Consider the following 7,177-nt stretch of genomic DNA (forward strand, 5'->3'; position numbering starts at 1 on the left):
TATGCTTAAAAAAAAAAAAAAAAAACAAAGAATCCAAAGGCATCACAAAAATGAAATTCAGCACTAGTACGTTTTGATTTCTACCTCTTTGTAGAAAAGTAAACTTATTGGTCTATCAGATGAGTTAAGCCGATACTCCAAGACTTTCAATCAGCAGAAATATGGTTAAACTTTAATCAGCAGTTCATCAGCAGAAATATGGTTAAACTTTAATCATCAGTTCATCCTTCGCCAACCAGTACATGGTTGGACACCAACTAAGAGACAGTTATGAATCTCCTTTAGATGCTCAACATACACATAAGTACATCTTCCCTCAGCTATCCCGTGCCTGTGCAGAAGCAAAATAAGATGTTAAGCCAAACAGACTTAGATATTGAGTAGTGGTGTGTGCGTATTCTGACTGCTAACCAATGCGTATCAACTGTGGCAATACCCAAACCACACATTTGACGAAACATAACCTAGTCCTACCAAATCAACTATTTTAGGAGGCCTATTCCTCAAGTACTCTGTCTTGATCATGTCCTCGAATACGATTACTGCTTGAATCATATGAAAGATGAAAACAAACTTTTACTTAACAATGGCAAGATGGAAAAGTGAAGAAATGTTATTCATCCATACACTTGCAGTAAAAAGGTTAAAAAACATATCGCGATAATACATACACATTATCGGTGTCAAACTAGAACTCTCCTGAAATGTAATGTAATAGTAAGAATTGCTACCAATATCTTCCCAATGGTGATTAAATAGTACGAATTGCTCAACTATGGCCAAGTTTCTATATATTATGTAAATTTCTATTCTACAGCACTTAGTACGTTTCTTATAATACTGTATGTTCATGGTGGTAACTAGCGCAATCTGATAATAACACAAACTGGAATGGAAATTGACCATTGGTTAAGAAATGACGTAATGAAAGTTCTTTGAAACTGTGATTATAAGCTAGTCCTATCAAATCAATTATTTTAGGAAGAAATAAAGACAAGCTCACCTCAATTACTGACTCCGCAGATTTAGTAAATGCACGCCAAACAGATCCTTTTAATGAGTCAAGACTTTAGTGGCCTGAGTGCTTCTTCTGGAAGAGCAGCATCCATATCAAGTAAGTTACTCTTGAGCCGCCTTAAAATTGGAGCAACCTTTCCCACCACATGCCTCAATGAACGTTCAGGCACTACACAGCTGGGACCCTTAGGCGCTGGAGTTTTCTTCTTTGAAGATTCTGGATCTTCCTTGTTGAACTTTCTTAAACTGATACCTTGGCTCTTGGCTGTTCCTCCTTGAGACCGTTCTTAACACTTCATTTTGCAGAGTCTGGGATTTTTATCAACTGATACAGTCTTGTTTTTCTGTTGACATACCTCCTCCACAATGTTACACCTAGTACCTTTTTCAGCTTCTTTCCGTTGGACAATGTTCAAAATTAGTGTTGGATCATGGAGATACAGAGATGTGGACGGCACAAGGGATGGAATCCCGTCTGAACCAATGAGTCATATTCCTTTCACTAATTCCTTGTTGGAACCATCGTGATGAACTTTTTCTTAATCTCCTCCAGGTTATTTCTTTTGAAATTTCATCATTCAAGAACTAGTGTCCAATTTTCCACTCTATGCCTCAATTCTGCTTGTTTCACATGCATGCTCCTCGCAGTTGGTGCTTACTTTCCCTTTCTCTTTAGCGTGATCATCAGTTTCCTTGCTTTCATCATTGGCTGGTAACAATGAGTTGCACTTACCACCATTACGCCCTCGAGTTCCAATTTGGTGCAAAAGGTCTGATGGCAAGTAAGGGGTCTGGAAGGCCAGACTCATAAGTTGCTTTCAACCTCCTACCCCGCCTCACAGGGATGATATCAGAGGTTTCTGGCTCCATGCATGGACCATACATCATTCCAACATCGCGGATGATTTGGTTGCAAGAGAAGTTCCACACTTTCCACCATCATAAGACCTCAATCCAGTGAATTGGCAGTAATTGGATTTCCAGCTTGTTGAGAGGACTGAGACTTCAATCTGTGCATCTGCAGAATCGATTCCTTCAACACTTCGTCGCTCAAAAACTTCAGTAAGAAGACACTCTACATCAAGAAAAAAGTAATTAATACCACACAGAAGTGTCCTGAAAAGGCCCTAAGAGGCTAAGCACATCTACCAGAAGAAGGAAAAATGTATGTTTATTAACTAACATAACATTCTTTTAACTTTCTGAGCTGCTTACAGAATTTTGATCAAACAATTCAGGACTTATATTCAACGCTTTATTGTTAACATCTGAGACAATCCATCTTTACTATTAGTATTTAGTAGAAAACAACATGGTGCAATCGATAACAAAAAAATTTACTGAGAAGTGAAAACCAAGCAAAAAGGTTGAAGGTTATCAGTTTCTATAAACAGGGTCATTTTTGTAAGGTAGAGCAGATAGTAACACTAACCAAAAGATCCTTTCAACAATTTTGGGGAATTAAATTGCTAATTTTCTAAAAATAGGTAAGAAATTACTCGTAGAAATAAATAAATAATCTTGACTATGTAATAGGGCAATAATGACATATTAGTTATTAGCAATGAACAGCTATAGGACTATCCGGAATTCAGCTTCATGCCTTGATAATGACTTGAGAATATACGCAAATAAGGTGTCATGAACATACCTCCTCCAGGCTACAGTCCCAATACTCTTTTTCTTCCATAACAGCTGCTAACTGTTCGGTGTCTCTGAGAAAATACGAGTTCCTTCACCTTGATATCTATTCTGTCTGCGGTGATGAATGACATGAGTATCGGGTGGTGCATTTACTTCACCACTTCCAATCCATGTGGGACAATACCAGTTTCCAATGGTAATCTTAAGGAGTGGAGGTATCAAGCACTAAGTATGATACTCAGAATCACAATGATCACACAGTAGCACAGTTTCATCGCTTTTGTCGAAGCCACAGAGTCTGCAGCCACCATCGTCTCAAGGAGCTTTAAGGATCTCCTTGCACACAGAAACTCATCGATTTCCTTGGTGCGGCGCTTAAGCATTAGGGATTACCATACTCCTTCATTTTCTGTACAAGATCAAGCACCTGTTTGGAAGAATATGTCGTAAATTAATTTACGAGGTAATACAGGAAACGGATGTACAAGCGCATTGAGAGACTGACCAATGGAAAATAATCACCAGCGACTCAAGATTTCCAGATAATTGTTCAGCGAAAAGCATCAAATCTTGCTGGTCTCTGTAAGCAGTGCGTATGTTGTGCCAAACCTGATAAAAACAAATATATTGGCAACAGTAAATGTCAGAACCTAGAACTCATCCTTCGAATTTCTGGTCTACGTGAGACTGATGAGCTTTGGCGCCAAGTAAATTTTAATTCACAAGAAAGAGGACAGGCATCAACATACCTCACGAACATCCTCCAGAAAAGCTTCATCAGATCCAATGTAAGTGCCTACTGCTAACCTCAAATCAATGGTTCAAAAACCAAAGGCACGAGATAGCATTGTAGGATATCCAAGAATGCTGCCATCATCCTCATTAGCATAACGGTAAGCAAACTGCAGAATGTTTTTGCCTCATCTTCAAGAATAGTATGGCGCAATACATAATAACATTGTTTCATGACAATGTCAGACATTTTTTTGACACGCCTTTCCATTTTTAACACCACAGGTTTCCTCTGTGAAACTTCGTCAGCCACACGTGTCAGCACCGAAACAATAGATTTCTGCATATCCAATAAACAAGATCGAGATTCAAAAACAAGCTGGCCAAAAGGGAGCTCCTTGCCAATAATATATACTACATTTGCCAACTGAGAAGACTTGGGTTTCCACACACATAAGTATGGTTTTTTAGATAACTTAATAGATCAAATTCGAAATCTTCTAGCAGCTAAGAGATGGTACAAAAACAGACTATGTTTCCATTCTTTGTATCCCAACTCGTAGCTATTTTCTCGAATTTCTTTCTTTCTTCGACGTTGTAAACAATAAATTGGTGATTTCATTTAACTTCTATGTAACTCCGCAAAAATGAAGTAAAACTGAAGACTCGATTAAAAAGAAAAAGCAAACTGAAGAAGATAATTTCGTGAAATACACTCGAAAAGAAAAGCACCTTTGTAGGCCGCCCTTACTAATAGAATGCGCAATATCTTCTTCGCCCACTCTGGCGGACCTTTATCCAACGCCTCGTATGCACATTTCCTAATCCTGGTTCTTACATTTGTGGGTAGCTTTCTTGCAGGTTCCAAGACTTTTACCCACTCTGGAATCTCGTTGCTGCTCTCAGGAATGATTAATTCTGGGGCATGAAATTTATCAATATAGTTCATTGACCAATATCATTTTCTATCTTCAGGGACCCAAAATTTTTGCTTTGTAGCCTCTGCAAGTAGCTGAGACTCAAATAAATTAGTGCTCCTCTAACAGTTATTTATCACTATTACCTGATTAGAGTAGAAAAGACTTAAGCTGAGAACAAATCTGGAATGAAAACACGTAAGGACAAATAAAAAAAGCCAAGTATAGTACTACGGCCATACAGCTTTAAGTTTCTGATAGCCCCCACAGCAACAAATCAGCATCTTCCTTGGACAATAATGGAAATTACTTCTGTAGGGCCCTTACTTGTAAGGTCTTTAGTGCGACTCACTCTTGCATTTAGCAATATGTGGGATATTTTACCGTCACATAGCTGCTATGTAACTTTATTAGTTCTATCTTCTACACACTACTTCCATGACTATGCAATTAGAAACGACAAAGAAACAAAATGTATGAGAAATGAAAAACGGCATGAACATTATCAAGGCAATTAGATGTGGATGCTGATATATCAAAGAAACATGACAATATTCTGATGTCAGACTCGCATCGGTAGAAATTTTCTAGATTTATCTAGCACAGCTTCAAATTATGGTAATCAGCCAATGGTATCAAAAATACATGTAGAAGCGCAAAATAATTTAATTTATCGTGGACCGTTGGTATACTAGACTAGTTGTTAGCTCCTTAAGCGTCTAATACTAATCCAAATATATTTCATAATATGTAGACTAGAGATGACTAGTTAAGACATTTCCTGACTATGACAAAACATTATATATTGGCTCTATGGTTAGAAGAAGCCTTGAACACCATATAGTGCGGACAAACTTCACCAACGTTATCCTACCGATAATAAGAAGATGGAAAACTATGCCCATATTACCAGAGAATTTTAAAACTTTGGAAAATTTGAATAACGGGAATATTATAAGAAATAACCCAAATGATATCTGGACAAAGAATAAAGTTGTGATCTAAACTTACCAGCGCATCCGCTTCATTCCACCCACCAGCTAATGAGTTGCACTCACAGCCACCGTTTCCCCCTGTCCTGATTCCTTAACTCTTGCGCTTCTCCCAAGATTGCTGGCATGAGGTTCCACAATCTCAACATCAGAGGAAAAATCCCCATTTTACCTATTTCTAATTCTCAGATATCTGCAGAACTATTGGCTCTTGAATGTCTAGCAAGCTCATTTATCCTGGGTGAATTGAAGGAATTAATACTCCTAAATCTTCTCATGGGAGTGGGGTTCAAATCTGCATCGTCAAAACTCGTACTCGTATTCTTTTCAGATGCTAATTTGTTGAGGTCCGAACTCATGCCAGATTCTCTTTGCACATTAAATCTAGCACCTGGATGCCACAAGATCGGATATTTCACAGGAGTATCGTACGGAAAGCCACTAAAATTGGTATCGCCAGAGTACACATCCTACAAGCGTGACAGGACGAATTAAATTTATAAATTTAAAGTTTGAGCAATTCAACAGTGATATCAACCAAAGACCAAAAATGAAACAGCCAACAACAGATTTTACCGAACTAACTGCTAGGGAAAGAAGAACTAGTGATCTCCTAAATCTTAATTAACTGAATATGATTTCTTAAAATATCATTGCCATGTGAAACAGGAGCTGCAGTTTACTCATAACATCAGCTGTCAGTCATTGTGTATTCCCAACGGTATTAGCCAAATGGAAAATAACACACACGGTGAGAAGCCATTTAATCACAAGGAGCACACTTGATGGTCTAAGACCAACCATGTAAAACAATAAGTAAAGGAATTTAACAGATTCAAGATCCTAAAATATTAAACACACAATATGTGCACCATACCTCACATTTGATCTCCCTGCTTAACCAGACAAACCATTTTCAGCTTTACATTTTATCAGTCAGCTAGTAGTTTCACTATCGTCAGCCACTCAGTTAGGACCTTCCCCAAGTGTATGATCAACCCAAACTGATGGACTAATAGTTCAGCAGAGGAGATGCTAAGCCAAATAAACAGACTAGATATGTAGTAATGGTGTGTGTGTGTTATGACGTGTATCACTGATTACCAATGTGCATCAGATGTCGTAGGACCCAAACATTTAACAAAACAAATCCTAGCATGTATTAGATCACTTCATAATTAAAAATCCACAACTATTCTTTGTTAAAGGTAAGCCCAGAACTCAAATCTAGCAATTTACCAACAGATTAGAAGCCATTTCCTTTGTTTGTTTTTTTAAACAATGGATAGCTTCAAGGAAAGATTTTAATTTACACTAGAAGTACAATAATGAAACTGAAAATAATTGTATTTAGAGTTGTAGTGCTATTCCTATATACCTCATCAAACTGCAGATTTGGTGTTTAGATTAATGACAATAAGAAGATGACAACCGCCATCCCAATTATGAATTCAAATAAGATCAGATAGACAAAAGCCAACTCAAATCAGCTTTCAAAAACTTACTTTAATCGCCTCAGACATTAAACATTCGGGAATTGAGATGGTTTTTAAGTCCATTAGATGAACATGAAGGTCATATCGGTGTAATCAAAACATGCAGTATAACCAAAAACTGAAATAACTGTATTTAGAGTTGTACAGGTACTGATGTTTCTATATACCTCATAAAACTGCCAGGTAATTTGATGTTTCTCCATCTTCCTCTTCCACGACAATGAGCATCAATCTAATCCATAAGAGGCATTTTGTTGTTTCCCACTGATTGATTAAGCTGATCTTGAGATGCTTTTTTAATATATTTCGAAGCTCAGATCTAAGAAGAAGAAGAAGAAGAAGAAGAGAAAACCATCCTGGGGTTTTCAAGTAACAGTGG

The 7,177-nt window shown here is 37.5% G+C and overlaps 1 long non-coding RNA gene across 1 annotated transcript; it reads right to left on the reverse strand.

Annotated features, from left to right (window-relative positions):
- Positions 1-2,930: 2,930 nt before the first annotated feature.
- On the reverse strand, positions 2,931-5,444 carry LOC113354185. Its single transcript, XR_003361715.1, has 5 exons — positions 5,322-5,444; positions 4,126-4,405; positions 3,411-3,733; positions 3,167-3,270; positions 2,931-3,088 (listed from the first exon to the last, which is right to left on the reverse strand). It is a non-coding gene; the product is annotated as an uncharacterized LOC113354185 (long non-coding RNA).
- Positions 5,445-7,177: the final 1,733 nt, after the last annotated feature.

This window comes from Papaver somniferum, chromosome 2 (assembly GCF_003573695.1).
Source record: "Papaver somniferum cultivar HN1 chromosome 2, ASM357369v1, whole genome shotgun sequence".
NCBI lineage: Eukaryota > Viridiplantae > Streptophyta > Magnoliopsida > Ranunculales > Papaveraceae > Papaver > Papaver somniferum.